The sequence below is a fragment of the Sorex fumeus genome, unplaced genomic scaffold, assembly GCF_029834395.1.
Source record: "Sorex fumeus unplaced genomic scaffold, SorFum_2.1 ptg000037l, whole genome shotgun sequence".
Classification (NCBI taxonomy): domain Eukaryota; kingdom Metazoa; phylum Chordata; class Mammalia; order Eulipotyphla; family Soricidae; genus Sorex; species Sorex fumeus.
Genome location: NW_026606094.1, coordinates 23,448,437 through 23,469,706, shown reverse-complemented (window position 1 = coordinate 23,469,706; position 21,270 = coordinate 23,448,437). Strand labels below are relative to the sequence as shown.

At 39.8% G+C, this 21,270-nt stretch overlaps 1 protein-coding gene and 1 pseudogene across 32 annotated transcripts in view; one reads left to right on the top strand and one right to left on the bottom strand.

Annotated features, from left to right (window-relative positions):
- The window catches only part of NRCAM (neuronal cell adhesion molecule), a 317,718-nt gene that overhangs the window by 276,762 nt on the left and 19,686 nt on the right, over positions 1-21,270 (bottom strand). The window lies entirely within an intron of this gene.
- On the top strand, positions 15,011-15,104 carry LOC130027865 (uncharacterized; annotated as a pseudogene).

The window sequence follows — 21,270 nt, the reverse complement described above, 5'->3', positions numbered from 1 at the left end:
GTGAGACTTGTTGTTACTATGTTTAGCATATTGAATACATCACGGGTAGCTTGCCAGGCTTTGCCTTGACGGTGAGATACTCTCGGTCGCTTGTCGGGCTCTCCAAGAGGGACTGAGAAATAGAACTCGGATCAGCCGCGTTGGCCGTGTGCAAGGCAAATGCCCTACCCACTGTGCTATGGCTCCAGCCCAACCCCACTTCAAAATGGTCACGGTCCTCCCGTTATTCATCGATTTGCTCGAGAGGGCCCAGTAACATCTCCATCGTGAGACTTGTTACTGTGTTTGGCATATCGAATATGTCACGGGTAGCTTGCCAGGCTTTGCCATGCGAGTGAGATACTCTCAGTAGCTTGCAGGGCTCTCCGAGAGGAGTGGAGGAATCGAACTCAGGTCGGCCATGTTGGCTGCGTGCAAGGCAAACGCCCTACCCACTGTGCTATGGCTCCAGCCCAACCCCACTTCAAAATAAAGAAAAAAAATTTTTAACACTATCTGTGGTAATAGTAAAATTACCACCTGCAGTGAAATTCATCTACCATTGAATTTTATCTTCCATGGGTTCTGTATATTAAGTACAAAAAAATTACATTTATGATATTTATTAGAAAAACTAAATCTCTTTAGAGAAAATTGAAGCCTATAAAATCAGATTTTCTAATTAAATGAGGAATGCAAAAACATTTTGGAAATGAAATTATCATTAAATATGACAAGAATCATCACTATTATTTTAATTTTAGTTATAAAATTACTGAATAAGAAAATCAGCACAAAATTTAATCTGACCCAATTCTGTTTTCCTGTTATTGTTTTAACAAAAAAAAAAGAGGTATGTATTGTTTCCGCCATATTCTAAATAGGGAACTGGAGCCATTCAATCACAGTGCAAGGAAAATCAATGGGGTAATAACCACTGACAAAGCAAGTTATTTTGCTCTTCAATCACCTCTCTTTTTGACCAATCTGCACAGCTTATTGGAGAATTCCGGAATTTTGACTACTATGAAGATCTTAAGAGCTTACAGAGGCTTCTGACCTACCCTGCAGAGATTAACAACATATTTAATCACATGCTGTCTAAAAGGAGAAAAAAAAAACCTGACGGATTTGGATGGTGGAAACCCCCTCATAGAAAAGTTGTGATGTGTTTATGACATGCTATACACAGTGAACCAGAAATAAGAACAAGGGGATTCCTAACTCCTCTGCAGCCTGTGCTGTTTATAGCAAACATCTCTACCCAGGGCCACTTCATAAGCTATTTAGTGAAAGCAATGTTTTATTCTGTGCCTGTAGGTATGAAGAATCTCTCACCTTTCTCCTAGACCTATGTTCTCTGATCTGTAACATCAATCACAGAGCCTTGAAAACCAGTGCCTTACACAAAATAAATGATGCAAATAGATTATATTTCAACTTAATATTCTAAGCTCAAAATACATTTCACCCTAGCTAACATTTATTTAGTGCTGCATGGCATGCACTTAAATAATTACTGACATGGCATTTTTCATTTCATAAACTGCTCTGAAAGGTTATGGTGCCACTATCCCCTTTTATACACCCCAAACCAAAACTCAATGAACCTCAGTAATTTGCTTAGGTCACCTAAGCTGGAGTCAGACCCAAGTCTGTATGCCTCTGGCCCCCAAGCTCTTTTGTGCGCATATAATACTTTCAAGCTGAGAAATAGAATGTGCAATATAATGCATACCACCCACCTTGTTACAGATATACTCAATTTAAAATACATACAGCTATACGGTCCTTTTGATAAAAATACATTTTAAGTGTAATGAGATTTCTCTACCCACAAAAAAAGGGTTGATAACACAGAACTGAGGAGAGAAGTGAATCTGCAGTGTCAAAATCTCAGTCCTATTATACACCATGCTGGAACATTCATTCAATACATATATTTTCTGTATTCAGAAATTCAAATTTGTAAAGAAGGTCATAAAAATACCATTTGAATTAAACATGACTCAAAGCTGGAGTTTTCAACCCTATTCTGTGTGTGTGTGTGTGTGTGTGTGTGTGTGTGTGTGTGTGTGTGTGGTTGGGAGGTGGGGGGAAAGATGCCCTTTCCCCTAGTTGGGTCCAAGTCTCAGGCTCCAGCAGTGAGAGAAGGCAGTGAGTGCTGAGGAACATGCCCCTGTTCCTGCCAGTGAAATGAAGACTATAGCATGAAATCAAAGATCAAACAGCTCTTACCTCTGGCAGGGAATAAACGGAGAGAAACACTCAACTCTACTGGTCAAATCCTACTTCTTAAGCTGGGCAGAAAGGACAGTGAAACTCACTGTGTCAGTATCTTTTTCTATATATGAAATAGTTAAAACTATAGGAATAAGTAGGAAAGAGGTGGGACTGGAGAGATACTCCAGCCCCCTAAATTTCCAGAAGCCCTGACAGCTTCACCCACATTTCTCCACTACTGTCATGTAAGCTCATTGCCCAGTTAAATATTCGGGATTTTCTGGAGTGACATCTCCAAACTCTACAGTTATGACATCCTAATAGGAGCACAGCAGATTGGATGGATGTCATGTAGAAGCCAGCTAAGCTCAACTAACAAAGACATGAACCCAGAAGGCTGAACTAGCAACAACAGCTTAGTACACTCTCAGACAAGGACTTAATGTCCCCACGGTGAAATACAGTTTTCACAACTTTTCTTTTACTGAAGTATTTTCTGATCATTTCATTAGCCATTTAGTAGAGTAACAAGCAATATAAAATAAATCATGTGGGGTCTGCTACGGGGGCAGGTTTGAGGGATGATTGGGGAAATGGAAACAATGGTGGAGGGAAGATCACAGCGGTGGTGGGATTGGTACTGGAATATCAAATGCTGGTGACAAAATGCATCATGAACTTTGTAAACCATGTTGTTTAACTACAGTGGGGGTGTGGTGAGGTGGGGGGGAGGGTGGAGAGGGGAAAGGAGATAACTCAGCCATCATCAGGGATCTGCTGAGAACTTAAAAATACAAACATGAATATTTAGACTAATGAAGCTCCACAGGAAATCTAGTGGTGACTCAGCCACTGCACACTGGTTAAAATTCCAGATGGCAGGTTACCTCCTTAAACTCAGCTCTTTGGGGTAGTGATCTTGTGAAAACAAGCTCTGCTCCACTTCATTCTGACTCAGAATTTAACCTTTTCTCTTCTGAGGACACTGGGAAGTTTGGACAGGGAGAAGGTTGGAGTTCCCTCTTCTAACCTGGCAAGGGAGGAGAGAAATGACTGACTCTTGTTGGTTGGCATTGAAATGTAAAAATCCCCCTTTCTGGAAGTTCCTCTCCAATTCTCCCTTCACTAAACAGAAGGATGTCTCCCATCTACAGCTGAGCACCTCCTCCACATCCTTCTCCTTCCTCTCCAAGAAGACTGACAGCCCCTCACAGATCCCTAGGTAGTTGTTCTGATCTCCCTTGCCTTCCTCTATTAAACCATCAGCGTTGGAGATGAGCGTCCATCTGAAAGAAAGACACATCACCTCTTCATGGTCACAAATCTTAGGACCCGATTTAGCTCAGTGTTGAGTGACCAGGGTAAGGGCATATCATGTTTCCCACCAGGAAAGGAGCATCAAGGAGAGCTGGTGAGAAGGGAAAGCTAAAAATGGCCCGTGTGGCTACTGTAGCCATGCCATCCAAAGAGAAAGACGAGCCTTTGGAAAAACTGTCCTGCTATGGCTTCCTAGAAACCCTGGAGACAAGGAAGTCAACCAAAAGTACAGCTGGCATCTCAAACTGACAATTATCGAGTTTCTACTAATCACTTGAATAAAGAGATGTGTAGCCTGTCAGACAAGAAAATAGAGAGATGTGGAAACAGAAAGAGGCCCTTTTCATAGTATGTCGAAACACATCATTTTCAAACTTCATAGCTTTTACCAGTGGGATTTACACCATTATTCTGAAATTTTTTTAATTGAATGTAGGGTGGGATTATCTACAGCTAGTGTGCAATGGTTCGAAAAGTGCCTGGGTAAACAATCACTTCAGGGCAATTGAATGTGATTTATTCTAACATGAAACATTGGCAGGGTGGGCGGACATGAGGGAAATTGGTTCTTCTTTTAAGTCTTTTATCTTTCAAACCTCATATCTGGACATTATTTTTGAATAGCCTATGACTAGAAATGTACATTAGGGTTCTTTTTTTGATTTTGTTTTGCCAGAGGCCTTTCTCAGTCAGGGCTCCACTTAATTCTGTGAGAATCAAATTCTACCAGAAATGATTTGCATGATTAACTTCTCAATTCTCTCAAGGCAAGTATACAACTAGTACATAGATGATAACTTAATTCATTACATTCAATGAAAGCTTCAGACATTAGAGTTTGGCAAAGTCCATGAACCTCCTGCCCAAATTCTATTAAAAAAACTGTTAGAATGCGTGCATGAACAATTTCCTGGGGTGAGAGGCACCAGCTTTCATTAGATTCTAAAAAAGATGATAACCCAAAAGGTTAAGAATCTTTAAATGAGAACATAGAATGAGTGTAAAAATATATATATATAGTACAAAACAGAGATATCAAACCTATTTTTCAGGGGGAAAATTCACTCAGCAACACCCCAATCTCCCCCTTAAAAACTACTCCCTTTAAGAGAACAAACGAAAACTATACCAGAGGCTACTACAGTCCCTGAATCAATCTTCCACCCTTACTTCTCACCCACCAGGAATGCTTTGAGAAAGAATACATAGAAAAACTCTGAGAAGTAAAACATTTCATGATAAAGTTTTATTTCTCAACGTTTATCTAATTGATCTTTGCAAATTCACTTCTGGTTAGTTTCTCTGTGTACACACAGGAACAAGACCCCCTATACAATTCTAAAACCTGAACATTTCCTCCTACAACTCTGTGATGTGGAACTCGGAACTGTAACGCAAAAGAGTGTCATAGGTGTGATGTTTTAAATCAGTAGGTTTTATTTGCAGGGGGTTGGCTTTGGAGTTATATAGTATTTTATAGATATATAGTATTTTATTATCCTTGTAGTTCATTAAATGATCCTCAAAATACATTACAGCAACATTGCTGCCTTGAGTAATTGTCCCAGTATTCATACTTCTCAGATATACTTAAGATTTACATGGTTCCCCTATAATCAGATCCAATGTAGTTACATAATAAAATACAACACAGTAGCCACCCAAGTACACACCAGGTCACATCAGTGTGTGTGACTTCACTGACCATACTGGCAAGCCATGTGTCATTCTCCTTACTCTGACAGCGTAAACACATTGTTGGCAATGTGCACTGTCCAGGCACCTCAGGAGCAGAAATGTGTACAGGAGCTATGGCCCCAGAGAGAGATGCAATTACTATAGAACATCCCGTGGAATTGTGGAAAGCAAACTGAATTCTCAGTTTCCCTGATTCCCTCGCTCTGTTTAAGTATAGGAATAGGGGTGGGAGGGGAGCCCTAAATTACTGTATTATTTATGATGTAGACAACTTTGAAATGTCTATGGCCCAAGGATGCATTATTCTTAAAAGCCGATTCACGGGCTGTGCAAGCAAAATGCCAGTCTAGGTCTCCCTGAATTCCAACCTTCAAGAAGGTATGGTGTAAGTCTCCAAGGATACCAGAAACAGGGCTTATGACATGTGTCTAGCAAACAAAGATGGGTATCTCTGTCATTAGAACTAGACATTAATCAGAATGTCATGGCATTTCCAATTTTATTTCCACTAATAAGCTAGAGCCACATAAAACCTATTTAGTATTCTCTTCTGTATATCTATGTACCTGTCTCCCCAAGGCCCTAGAGGCACCTTCCAACAAGAGAACCCATCTTAATAATTGTTGTGCCCTAGATACAAGGCTTAAATAAACTATGCACTTCACATTTTCTCACCTTTAATTTAATTATACAAGCATTCAAAGGCATGGTGTCCATTACTTGACTCTGACCAGAAGTCAGCAATCGTTGTCCTTCTCCAAGCAGAAGGCTCTTTAAGGGTAGGGGTGAAAGCCCTCAGCCAATCAAGTAAGAATTCCCATAAAAGAAAAGCAACACCAACTATGCTGATCAGAAGCAGCCCTGACTTCTCTTCTCTGCCAGAAAATTTTGACTTCCTGTCATTTCCTATGAAAAAAAGCACACAAGCTCATCTGACTAAGCACTCAAAACAGAATCACTGCCATAACCCAAAATAAATATTTTGTTTTGAAAATATCTGTAATACCTGATTTTACTTCAAAGCTCACGAATATTTATGGTAGGCAGACAATGTGCAAAATACTCAGGGATATTCAAATGCTTGTAGATTCACGGTGGCAGTTTAGTATTTCTCAAACAATACATTCATCGTTTCAGTTATTTCAACAAAATCGATTTTTATTGCCCCCTCTTCAGTGCTATGTTAACTAAAGAAATTGGATACAATTTGGTCCAATTTGTTCATCTAATGTACTTTTCTGTGGCCCTAGCACAAAAGTCTCCATTACGCCATTGCTTAAAATGGTCCTAGCTCTATGCCCTGACACAGAGGCAGGGTAGGGTGGAGGGGGCGGGGTGGGGATGCTGGGACCATTGGTGGTGAAAAATGGGCACCGGTGGAGGGATGGGTACTCGATCATTGTATGACTGAAATGCAAGCACAAAAGTTTGTAAATCTGTAACTGTACCTCACAGTGATTCACTAATAAAAAATTTTCTAAAAGAAAAGAAAATGATCCTAATTCTACTCAAGCTAGGAGTCTTAACTATTGCATAAACTTTACTTTCTGAAATCCCCACTCTCCAGCCTTCTCATTTCAAAGCTGAGTGCCGCTCAAAGCTTATCTCCAATTATCTCCCAAGAAGCCTTTTCCAACTATTGTCATCTCCAGGGATTACTCACTTCTCTAAAGACCTATGGCATTGTATAGTTCTATCCTAAATCCTTCCACTTAATTAATGGACAACACAGGCACAAATAACTGAGTTAGATGGTTCCTTCTCTTTACTTGACCAGACATGTTCCTGCTTGTTTGGGGCATACCCAGCAGTGCTCAGTGAGTACTCCTGGCTCTGTACTCAGAAATCAGTCCTGGTGGTGCATGGGGACCATGCAGGATGCCAGGGATCAAACCCGGGTTAGCCACATGCAAGGCAAGCACTCCACTGGCTATAGTATGCTTCCAGCCTGTCTTCTTGGTTTGTTCTCTTACTGAACACTATCTTCCTTCACAAGTTCATGGTTTTGGTTTATGCTCTCATCTACAGAATAAAGCTAATATCATTTTACTTCATATCTTAAAATGGTTCTAAAGATCAAATGTGACCAATTGAGTATAAAGAGAACTAAATGCCTATGAAAATAAATTGCAAATGATGTAATTTTACTAAAATGCCTGGCATGTATTAGGCACTTAACAAGTATTGTTTAATTTAATTATTGCTTGGCCCAAGATTTCAATTCTAATCAATTATCTTGAGGCATGAACTAATTATGTTCTTCAGTAAAATTTTACATTGGAGAAAAATCTTTATGAGAACTATTCACTTTAAATGCCACCAATTTTACCCTTGAGATTAAAAAAAAGAAATGTTTATTTATCATTATTAGCATGTTTGCCTTACTCAAAATATCTTAATTCTACCATTTTCTGGGTCTGAGTACTTCCTGAAAAGAGACCAGGATCTTGGAATCCTTTATTCTACAGCAAGAAAAGACTACCAACACAAAAGCTTGCCAACTCTTTGTCCAGCAAGTAATTGCTGGCAATCAAACTGATTATTTAAAAAAAGAAAAAACCTCAGAAATACTGCTTAGGATAGTTATAGCTAATCTTGTTCTAAATTTTCTATCATAACTATTTTACCGTATATTTAACTTTGAGTGATTAATCATCAATCAAATTGTAAGATTCCCCTGTGGTCTCACAACCTATAAATTAGGAAAATGAAATGTCCCCTTTACCACTGAGTTAAAAGCCATGACCTTCTTAAGTGTGCCTAATAAAAAGGGGACATGGGTCACTGATGACAAATGGGCTTTGTGATTGATGGCTATCACCAAAGAAAAGACAACATAAAGCAAAAAGAAAAACATTCTAAAAGTTTACAGAAACAAAAGTAAAGGATACAAAAGCTTTAGTTACCTTGTGACACTAGCAATAGTGCCATGCTATGATATCTATGATAAAGCATTCACTTTTTATTCACAGATTTGAAAAAAGGTTAAGTTAGCTTTAACTAAATTTTGGCTAAAGATGTTAGTATTATAAATAGTAACTGATTAAACAGCCTGCATCAATTATGGGTAAGTATACTAACAAATGTTTATAAGAAACTCACACGGTTTACCTTCTTTGTTTTTCTCCTGACACATACTTTAGTGTACTAATGGGAAGGAAAAGCATGTAGACCGTCCTGTTGCCTAAAGGGTGGAGAACCAGGGTTTTATGTTCATGTGACCTTTTGGCTTATGAAAAGGCTACACGTTCTTGCCAACAAACTCACAAAGGCTGCAAATGAAAAGAAGCTGACGTTCTTGGACAAAAGAAAAGAGAGAAAGAGAAATGGAAAATGAAACAGAACCACGTAATGTGATCATTACACGCTACCACAGGTTCAACACAAAGGGGTCACTTTCTATGAGTAAATGTGCATTACACCGAACATAATAACTTCTATAGAAAAATTGACATTAATATAATTTTATGTTGTGTTTAAAAGGCATGTTAAAATAGCTGATCATTTCTTTTCTTTCAGAGATTGAAATTATTCGTAGATAAACATCTATCTCACTGCACTCATACCTGGTGTTTCAGGTTCTTTTCAGTCGGCAGAAGATAAAACATTTCTTGACAGGATGGAAGAATTAGTGCTAGTCCTATTTTTCTATTACGATAATTCTTGATCCAGAGTGAGGAAGTAAAGTATGGGGGTTAAAGTGCATGCCCTGCATGTGGATGACCCTGCTCCAATACCCAACACCACAAGTTTCCTGACATCACCAACTGACCAAGAATCTCTGAAAGTGGTCCCCAGGACCCTGAGCACCACTGAGAAGGCCCCCCAAATTTCTAAATTTTGATATGCCTTTTTATCTAAAATTTTATTTTTTTTGAAACAGGATTCAAAGAAGTATTAAGCAGATCAGTTCTCTAAAATGTAATGAGGAAATTAGGGGGTTCTATGCAAACTTAATTTCACTTGCAGGGCCTAGGGAAATAAGACTATCTTATAAGAGTTAAACTGCTGACATTTCGTATTTTTAATTTTGAACTGAAAAAAACAAAACCAAAGAGTCCATGCAGGAGGTACCTCTTTGCCCAGATGATGCTTTTTCAAATACATACACCCACACACACAAGGAAGTCCTGAGCTCATTTCTAGTTTTCTTCACTGATAGCCTTTTATGACTCACAACTAAAGATGGCTCAATACAAAAACTTACGAGCTGTCCATGATGGTGCATACTTGCCTCAGAAGAAGCCATCACATTTTCTCACATAAATTCCTTTTTTGGCAACCACTTTCCCCTTTTATTCGGTCAACAAAAATTTAAGAAGGGGGAGATGGACTAAATGAGAAAATTATGCGGGATTTAAAAGGTGATACGTACTATGGGAAGATGAATAAACTAGCCCAGAAGAATAGCTCAGGGGCTTAAAGCACCTGACATGCAAGCATATGGTGACAAGTTCAAATCCCCTCATGTCCTGCCAGCGCTGGGGGTGATCCTGACAGCTCCGTTCTTTAAGCGTGGCAGCACTGCTGTCTCTCTTCCCTATTGAGAACCAGTTGTGCATAAGCACCACAAAACTGGTTGACCCCCTCCCCCAGGGAGCACTAAAAGAGAAAGAAGAGGTGAGAGCACTTTGGTCAGAGACTATGACCTCTGATGAACACATTGCGAAGTCTACAGAGACAAGAACACCCCCACACCCCGCATGCACTCAAATCATCTGTGTGCTTCAGTTATCTGTGGGCTGGAGAACACAGGTGCAAGTGCCGCCACAGAAGGAATGAAAGCCTCAATGGAGCAACCACAAGCAGGTTGTGCCACACCAGAACCTGAGGTGTGACCCTCAGTGAGCACTATCGTCAAGCTTATGTGCAACCGATGGTCACTGTAACATCATGAATAACAAAGAGTAAGGGGAGAGGAGGAGGGATTAATAAATGTATGTGTTTATTATAATAAACGTTTTTTAAAAATGAAACACGAATCAAGTACATGAAGTTAAAGGGCATCAGAATAAAGGGTAGAGTGGGCCAGAGTAACAGTATAGTACAGTAACAGTATAGTATAGTATAGTATAGTATAGTATAGTATAGTGAGGTGGGCATTTGCCTTGCACCTGGCCAACCCACATTCAATCCCCAGCATCTCATATGGTCCCCTGAGCACTGCCAGGAGTGATTCCTGAATGCAGAGCCAGAAGTAAATGCTGAGCAACACCATCCCTTCCCAACCCCCCTCACAAAAATGAATAATAGGTAGAGAGTGGTAACTAAATTTTAGTTGCAACCAAAAGGTAGGTTAGGCTCTTTAAAAGGGAATATTTGAACAAAGATGTGAAAGAGCTTTAGAAAATGAATTAAGATGAACACATAGACTCAGGTTCCAAGTCTGGAGCAGTCAGTAAAAATACCTAAGGCAAGAGCAAGGCCTGGAAATTTTTGTTTCCACTATGAGAGGAGGGGGCTGCAATGAACAAAGTAATCTAAAAGTAGGCAGGCACTGAGGGCCATTTTTATTCACTATTGCTTTCCCTGGTCTTCACTGGTCTAGAGAAAATGAGGTCTTTATGAGTGTCTATTAAGTATTCTTAAACATTATACCTCTGGGCTGGAGAGATAACAAAGTGGGTAAGGTGTTTGCCTTGCATGCGGCCAACCTGGGTTTGATTTCTCCGCCCCTGGGTTCGAGAGCCCAGAAAGCTACCAAGAGTATCTCACCGGCATGGCAGAGCCTGGCAAGCTACCAGTGACATTTTCCATCTGCCAAAAATAGTAATAACAAGTCTGACAATGGAGATGTTACTCGAGAAAAATCGATGAACAATGGGAGGACAGTGCTACAGTGCAAAACATTATCCGCATCGCTTCATCAATTACCTGCAATATTACATAATCTCAGACAGTTAGCTTCACACCTCTATATATTTATAACTGTCACCAATTCCTCCATCAGAGTTCCAGTGCCATCCCAACCCAAGTTCCCCCCATCTTCTTTCTAATCCTTACTTTCCCTCCCATAATGACAATCATTCTCACATGTCTAGGAGTTAGAATTAGTTGTTGGATTTCTTTTAGAGGTTGTTTTAATAATTCATGTTCTGCATATAATTAAACCACATGGTAGATAATTGTCTTACACTTCCTTAGTTATTTGACTTAGCATAATCAACTAAAGTGTTTTCCATTCTTGTCCTAAAAGGCATAGTTTTTATCTTTTTAGCAGTTTAATAGTATTCTGTTACATTCATATGCCACCATTTTTTAAAATCTCATCATAGACTTTGGGTTGTTTAGGATGAGTCCATGTTTAGACTATAGTAAAGAAATGCTCTTTGAACACGGGGTACAAATATTCTTCTAATTTATGTTTTCATATTCTTCAGTTAGTGTCTAGGAGTGGTATTACTGGATTATATGAAATTCCCATCTATTTATCTATTTATTTTTTGTCATTTTGGGTAGCATCCGGTGATGCTCAGGCATTTCTACTGGCTCTATACTCAGGAATTACTCCTGGAGGTGCTCAGGGGACCACAAGGGATGTTGAGGATCAAACCTGGGTTGGCTACATGTAAGGTAAATACTCTCTCTGCTATACTGTTGCTCCAGTTCCCCTTTTTTTTTTGGCCCACCATTTTTATTTTTTAATAAAGTCTGCTAATTTGGAAAGTGTATCCAAAGCATCACTCCGGCCATTTCTTGTAATACAAAGCCAACCGGGTCAAATGGTTCAAATGTTGGGCCTGAAGATATGGAGGTGCTTGGTGGTGCTTGAGGGGAAGAGAACGTCCGGGCTAAGCCCAGTGGTGTTTGAGGAACCATACAGTTCCAAGGTTGAAAATCAGACAGTTGCACAGGCAAAACATGCACCCCTGACCACTAAACTGGCCCTGCTGGATTAATCTTCACTATAAAATTGTATATAGTCACATTTCTTACTTTGAACTTGCTGGTCCCACCACCCAGAATACTCTCATCCCTTTACAGCCAAGAAGACTTTTGATTTTCTAAGAGCAGATCTAAAATCACTTTCTCTGTAAGGAATTCAAGAATTTCCCTAGGCAAGTTGGTTGAGCAACTTCTATTCTCTAAGTGCATTTGCTAACTGCTGAAACTCTAAACTCCTAACACCCAACCAGACTGCATGGCCAGAATGTGCTTGTTGATCCCTCTCTCCACTATGCTGAGAATCCCAGAGTCCAGTCCATGGATCATCTGGGGTTTTCCTAGCGTATACGTGAGATAACAGGTGCCTGGCATATACACACAGACTTAATAATTAGATTAGAAGTAGCACTAATATTTGCCACTGATTTTCACTTTTACTCAAGACACTCTGACCTATTATCTCATTTTATCTCAATAATAATCCTGAGAAAACAGGGCAGTATTGTTTCTGTCAATGAGGAAAATGTTCAACTTGCCCAAGGTCATGTTATTCATAGCAGACTGAACTCCAGCCAAAGCCTTCTGACTCTTAGCCCAGTGCTCTTTCCAACAGCTTGTGCTACTTCCACTGCCACAGGGTCTGACTGAGCTGCCAACATAAGCAGCCCTTTTGTTATATACATATTGTGTTGGGGAAATTCAGACCTTGCGTGACACTGTGGTAAAGGCAGCAGCAACCACTCAACAATTGACTGCTGTCTTTAGTTTTGATCATGACTCATAGTTCCTGTCAAAAGAACAGTGTTCAAGAGCAGCATTAAATTCATAGGATCAAAAAACTGCATGATCAAATTTGGGGAAGGTGATATCGCCAAATACAAATTTTGAAGTAACTATTTGGGGTCATGTATGCCTACTTAATAGGCAGAAGAAAAATGTACAGGATGTCTAGATCCAATCCCCAAGTGATTTCCCACACCACGAAGCAATCCTTAGACACCAGGGTGTCTGAGAATTCAATTCACTATCTAAGAGATGGGAAAAAATTCCACAAGCAAAGGGTTCGTTCAGTCTCCCAAGTCTCCACTACTGATGCCAGACAGAAGCCCATAATTACCTGTGCTTTGGATCTATCACTTACAGACTTGAGGTTCCTACTCTCCCCTCCTCAGACTGTTTACCTGTGCTCCTAGTTACCAGTCATATAGTTCAAGGGTTCTCAGAATATTTTCATCAGTTTTGAGTAGTCTGCCAGGATGACTCACAGAACTCAGGAAAGTCTGCTCATTAGATCACTAATATATTACAAAGGATCAAATGCAGAAACATTGGAAAAGCTGCATAGGGCAAGGCCCAGAGAAAAGGCGTAGATTTCCATACCCTCTCCAGACACAACATTCTCCCCAACCCCCCAGCTCTTTAAGCTCTTCTTTTTCAGTACTTTACAGGGCTTCATGAATGATCTTAAATCACTGATATTAAATCACTGATTAAAACACAGGCCACTGGCAACTGAATTCAGCCTCCATTTCTTCTCCTACCCCTGAGGTCAGAGGGTAGGACTAGAAATCCTGAGCTTCTATTCACGTTGGTGTTCTCCTGGCCACCAGAACCATCCATAGGTGTCATCCAAAAGCTTCCTTCATCAATAGGAGAAAACTTTATTACTACAATTTAGATAATTCTATGGAAAATGGGAACCAAGAACTATAGATGATCTATATCAAGTACACAAGAGAAAGATGTACTTGACATTCAGATGAATGTCCAAAATGCATATTCCTTGTAAATGACGATATCACACAACAGTAACTCAGTTATAGTGAGCTGAACTACTTAACACTAATCCTGGCACTTTCTTTCCCAAGCTGACAGGTTTGAAAAAGGCCTGAGGTTGCCTGCTGTTTCAGCACACAGTTAGAAGGGAAGGAAGGGAACAGGTAAGAAAGAGGAGGTACTCTCAGACAGGAAAGTGGTTTGGGATTCTAATCAAAAGCCTCTGGTATCAGCCAATAGATTTGTTTTATAGGTATTATTCCATAACATTTACTGTCCCAATGAGAATTCTCTGTCTCAGAGATACTAAGTCAGCTTTTCTACGTTCTAACAAAAATGATTATAAACACACTTTTGCAATAAAATTAGCACGTGTACTCCTTGATATTTACCGAATAGAGCTGAAAACTTATAATTCACACAAATTTAAACAAATATTTATAGGAACTGCATATTGTCAAAACCTGGGGAAGGAGGAACAAGATGTCTTTCCCTAGGTAAATGGAAAATTATAATTAGGCACATCTAAACAATGAAATATTATTCGACACTAAACTAAAATGAACTATCAAGCTTTAAAAATAACAGAGAAATGTTAAATGCATATTTGTAACTGTAAGGAGTCAAACAGAAAAGGTTATATACTGTATCATTCCAACTCTATGACATTCTGGGAAAGGCACAACTACAGAGGGAATAAAAAGATCAGCAGTTGCCTGGGGCAAAGAAAGGGTGAATAGATAAGAGCACAGAGAACTTTTAGGAGAATGAAAATGCTCTTTATGGTGTTATAATGATACTTATACATCAAGCAAAATACACTTTCTAAGTCATAGACTGTGCAACACCAAAAGCGAACCCTAAGGTAAACAATAAACTTTGGGTGATTATGATGTATCATTGTAGGTTCATATTTGGTTTAAAGAAACAAAAATATTGGGCTGGGCCAGAGAGAAAGTAAGAAGGTAAGACAGAAGGTGAGACATTTGCATTGCATATAGCTGACCTTGGCCTGATCCCTTAAACCACATATGGTTTCCTGAGCACCACCAGAAATGACCTTCGAGCACAGAGCAAGAAATAGATCCTAAGCACTATCAGATATGGTCCAAAACCAGAAAGGTATCATTCTGTGCTCACATCAGGAGCACATATACTAAAACTGGAATATTATAGAGAAGACTGGCAGGGCCTCTGTGCAAATTTGTGGAGCATTCCAATTTTTTTAAAGGTAGTATCCACCCCTTTCGGAGAGCCTGGCAAGCTACCGAGAGTATTCGATATGCCAGACACAGTAACAACAAAGTCTCCAATGGAGACGTTACTGGGCCCGCTCGATCAAATCGACGAGTATTCTGGTGAATTATATGAATGATAAAGAAGGTTATGCACAAAAATTTGTCAGAAACGTACTCCTGGCTGAAACCTCCCTGGCAATCAGGGTCAGCTACCACCATAACTAAGTCCCGGCAGCTGTTTCAACACCCCATGCCTCTGGCCAGACACCCACCACCTCAAGACTGAGCGCCACAGAGAACCTAATCTGCCAGTGGTGGTGGGATTGGGGTTGGAATATTGAATGCCTGTAACAAATCATCATGAACAACTTTGTAAACCAGGATGTTTACAAAGTAGGAGGGCGAGAAATAAAGAACTAAAAAAGACTATGAACATGTAGGGGAAGAGGACATGTGAGAAGTCCTTATAGTTCCCTCCCAATTTTACTATAAACCTAAAACTAACTTAAAATAGTTTTGGATTTTTCTCTTTTTCTCTTTTTGTTTTTTGTGTTTATTTTAGGGCTATCCTCATTCATGCTCAGGGCTTACTCTGGCTCTGCACTCAAGGATCACTTCTGGCAGGACTCAGGGAACTAAATGGGGTTTCAGGGACTGAATTTGGGTGAACCACATGCAAAGCAATCGCCCTAGCCACTCTATTATCTCTCCAGGCCTAAAATGTTTGTCTTTAAAAGAAAGAACAGAAATGAAGACAAGATTAATGACATTCATAATCAATTATTAGTAATGCATTTACTTACTATTCCACCAAATCTTCAAATAATTTTAGAATTCTTTAGTTATGCCAAATGCTTCAAAGAACTAATATAACAAAACTATCACTTTCCACCGAACAGTAAGTATACAAACAATAACATCTTTGCACCAACATTAGGTAGGTGGTTAGATAAATGTAGGGATTCATAAAGTTATCAAAATGATGATGAACGAATCTGTATAAATATGTTAACATAGTTCAAGCATTCAGTGTACACAATGAAGGGAAAATAAAAGTGTTCTCTCAGACCACAACTGTGGACATTACAAAATGTAATACTTTAATAGAGAAACCAGGGATACTATGCATTTAACTGTTCAAATCTTACTTCTGAGTGGAAAAAAAGTTTCTATCATTAATTCTACTCAGAACGATAAAACATATACTTCAGTGTTTTTTCCTCTTGAATTAACAAACAAAAGGACAAATCAGGGATTGTCACTAGAAATGTGGGATGCTGATATTTTGTTATTTTCAAGGCCTAGGAGTGACCGTCTAGGAAGGAATTTAACACCAACTATTCTTCAGTTACGCTTGTTAACAAATTTAATTCATTCCATTAAACATATAGTGAAAAAAATGCCCATAATCTGTCCATTATGGGTTTTAAATCTGGGGGTTAAATAACAATAATTATAATAATAAACATCTGTAGGGGCCAGGGAGATAGTAAAGGGGTAAGGTGCTTGCCTTCATATGGTCAACTCCAGTTCAATCTTCAATACAGCATATGGTCTCCCAAGCACAGCCAGGAGTAAGGCCACAATGCTTGGGGTCATAGAGTCAATCCTGATGACAAGACTATCACTTTCTGGATAGTCTTGTTCTCTAGGTTATATTCTTCCATTCACAATAGTCCAATATTAAACACCTTCAGTGATAGTGAAAAAAAATGCTGTCCATTATGGGTTTTAAATCCTGGGGTTAAATAACAAAAATTATAATAATAAACATCTGTAGGGGCTAATAGGGTCCAAAAAGATAATCCAGAGATTGAAACACATCCCGGGGGTGGAGCAATAGTACAACGGGTAGGGTGCTTGCCTTGCACACAGCTGACCCAGGTTCAATCCCCAGCATCCCATATGGTCCCCCAAGCACCGCCAGGAGTAATTCCTGAGCATAGAGCCAGGAGTAATCCCTGAGCATCGCTGGATGTGACCCAAAAAGCAAAAACAAAAACAAACAAGCAAAAAAAAAAACACATTCTTGCACCACACCGTCCTCCAAAAATCACTGGGAACAGTGCTGGAGGCTCTTGAGCACTTCCAGTTGTGGCCCAGGAGGCCTCCCAAGCACCATCAGAATGTCCCGGGTAATCCTTGGCACCATAATACCTTGGTGCCAAGTCCTTGGGTCCTCACATTGCATCCCTAGCCTGTTTGACCAAGAATCACAAGAAAGGGTGAGGACTCTTTGGGAAGGCCCCCACACACCCAGCCCCCAAATAACAATAACGTCCAGAGAAGCAACTTTATAGAGAAGAGAGCAAGATCAGTGGCTGTCTTCAGGTAGGAATCAGCATGACTATAAAGGGAAATACTGAGGTGTGATAGAATGTTCAAAATTAGACTGTGATGATAGTTGCTGCATTATATTCCTATGTTATGCAAAATGACATTTGTAATTTATAGTTTCTCTCAAGCCAGAATCTAGGCATGGCAGACCTGACTATATCAAGGTATTGGCTGGGCTGCTTTCCCACCTGCTACTCAGCACCATCCTTTTCCATGTCCACTATAGTTTTTAGCAAAACACAGCTCCGTGGGCAAAAGAGATAGCACAGGAAATAAGGTGATTGTCTTTCAGGAAGCTTACCTCAGTGTGAATCCCTGAACCACATATGGTACCCACGCACAGAGCCTGAAATAGCCACTGAGCACTCCCAGTGTGGCTAATGACCTCCCCGCCCCCAAAAAAAAGCATCTCATCTTCTTGTGCTTGAAGGAATATAAGACACTCTTCTGTATAAGCAACTGCCACATAGCTGCAGTCTCTTGAAGGGCTTATACCTGATTGAGCTCAGCCAGCTAGGATAATCCTATTTGACATTAACACAAGTCAACTGACTTGATGCCTTGATCACCTCTATAAAAATCCTTCATCTTTAATAAATATACAATGTAGCCCAATTATGAGAGCATCATCTTCTCCTTGATGGGCTAGAATGATAGCACAGTGGGTAGGGCATTTGCTTTGCACATGGCCAACCCGGGTTCAATTCCTCCGTCCCTCTCGGAGAGCCCAGCAAACTACCGGGAGTATCCTACCCACACAGCAAAGTCTGGCAAGCTCCCCATGGCATATTCGATATGCCAAAAACAGTAACTACAAGTCTCACAATGGAGACGTTACTGGTGCCTGCTTGAGCAAATCGATGAACAACAGGGAACAATGCTAGAATGCTACATCTTACCCTAATCAGAAGTTTCATATATACTCCAGAGCAGGCTTTCTTTATCTTTTTCCAATTGTGACCCCTTTTGATCCATGAAATTTTTACATGATAGGCGTTTGCCTTACAAGCAGTCAACATGGCCGACCCGAGTTCGATTCCTCTGCCCCTCTCGGAGAGCCCGGCAAGCTACCAAGAGTATCTTGCTCACACGGCAGAGCCTGGCAAGCTACCCATGACATATCCAATATGCCAAACACAGTAACAACAAGTCTCACAATGGAGACGTTACTGGGTCCGCTCAAGCAAATCGATGAACAACGGGAGGACCATGACCATGATAAAATTGGTACACAAGCCAAACATTTGCTGACAATAAATCAAAAATCAATTGTTTGGAAAACAAAACATTTTAAGGTTACACAACCTCATTTACTAGAAATCTGCTGACCTCAGTTGTACAATTTATAAAGCTACTTAAAAATCATTAAAGTATAAGGCTGGAGAGATAGTACAGTGAGTAGGATGCCTGCCTTGCATGTGGCTGACCTGGGTTCAGTCCTCAGCATCCCATATGGTCTCCCAAGCACCAGCAAGAGTAATTCTTGAACTCAGAGTTAGGTGTAAGTAACCCTTAAGCATTACCAGGTGAGACCCAAAAATGAAAGCAACAAAAGCAAAAAATTGTTGGTATATACTACATAAGCATACCATAAGTAAATTTTATGACATACAAATTACACTTGAATTAAGTTAGAAAAATGCAATGAAAAGCAAAAAGTTGGGGGCTGGAGTAACAATAGAGTGGGTGGGGTACTTGTCTTACATACAGCTCACCCAAATTCAATCTTTCCCACCCAACTCCCAGCCATATGGTCCCCCAAGCTCATCAGGAGTGAATCCTGAGCACAGAACCAGGAGTAAACGCTGAGCACTGCTGGGTATGTCCCAAAAACAAACAAAAAAGCAAAAAGTTGTTCACAGTACCTTTACTTTTTTTAATCTGAGCTACATTACTCATCATTAAATGAACTGTTACACTATGTTTTCTAGGGTTAGAGAGATAGTGCAGGCGTTTCTTGCATGCAGTTGACCTCAGTTCAATACCTGCACTATACATGAACCCCAAGGAACTGTATATAAAAGTACCCTGAGCACCACCAGGAGTGACCTTTCAATACAAGCATAAGAGCAAGCCCTGAGAGCCACTGGGTACAGGAAAACCCCCTCCCAAAAAGAGACACTGTCTGGAGGGATGGGTATTTCATCATTGTATAATTGAAACCCAAGAACAAAAATTTGTAAGTCTACAACAATAAAATAAAAAAGAAGAAGAAAATAGACACTGTCTGTTCTAGAAAGTGATTCAACAGAAAAAGTATTCCACATGTATCAATCATACCCTTTATAATTTGATACACTAATTAACTCACAGTAGCCACATCACAGGAACACAGCAGTCAACTTTTCCACTAGCTGAATTTTGACCCTTTTGTTAGATTTCTTAGTAATGAATTCAAAGACTGGAGATTTCCAAGAGTAAGGTTACCTCCAAAAAAGCTTCCCCTCTCTGATTTTCCCACCAGGGAGTGGCTCCATTTTGAGCTCCCCTCAAACAAAATACCAGCAACAATGTTTGGTCACATGAAGCCTCCATTTTGCCAGCTGCACAGATCCTAGAATTTCGATTCACCCTGAGGTCAGGAACTGTGGGTTCTGGAGTTCTTCATGGAATCACAGAAAGGTCTTTGAAGTTTGGCCATGCAAAGTATTTTATGTATGCTGGACTGCTGTAGAAACCTGAGCGTTCCCTATTTTCCCCTACTCTGAGAACCATCATTCTTTTAATAAGATTTTTCTGTACAAAGCACAGCAAGCCTACATGAGGTGCTATCTTAGCACTGTGAAGCACTGCAAATCCCCCAAGGGGATGCACAACAATGTCAGCTAGATGGTTATCTTGTAGGTTCCTTGTTCTCAAGCTGAAACTTGGTTGTTGCCATGGAAATAAAACACAAAAGGGGCTCTCCACCCTGGGACATAAAAACTGTCCGGAATCACCATTTAAGGATTTTTACACTAAACATGGAAGAAACTCTTCTGCATGATTTGTTTTTGTGAAAATGAAGATCTTTCTTGGTGATATGCCAACTTTATCTTACTTTATGTAATACATGGCCCACGAATGTAGAAGCAATTTTAAAGCAATTACCTTTTAATTAGCATAATTTGGTTTTTATAATCCTACTGATAAAAATGTCTACAACATTAGGTCATTAGGAGAATCTTTTTTTGGGGGGAGGTGGATATTTGAGCCACATCCAGTCGTTCTCAAGACTTATGCCTGGCTGTGTGTTCAGAGATCATTGTTGTCAGTGCTCAAGTATCAGGGATTGAGCCAGAGTTGGCCACGTCCAAGCAAACACCTTACTTCTGCTGTATTAACCCACTTGCCCTCATTTTGAGAATCCTTAAGGTTTTATTCAGCTGTTCAAACATGCAGAAACATCACCCAAATGTGCCGTAGATGAGACTATCTATATAACATAAGGAGAATCTTTAAGAATCTTCATTACACTGTGTTTCTAGGAAAAATAAGTCTCTCATACAGTATGGGTCATGATCTGCAACTCACAATATGTAGAAACTAAAATTCCAGCCCCTGATTTCTCACAGAAGCATAATCTTAGTAGTTCACAGGAGTTAAGTTTAAGGGTTATGGGTCAGACTCCTTGAGAAAGAATTCCAAGTCCTTAAAAGCTGTTTGATTTTTGTGCAGTTACTTCAGTCCTCAAAAATTTCATCTACAATACTGATATCACAACATAAAGCTGCAGTCAGCAAACTACGACACATGGACAAAATCTGGTTGCTTATCTACTTTTTTTTTCTGCAGGAATATATATATTTTTTAAATTTTTATTAGTGAAACACCATGA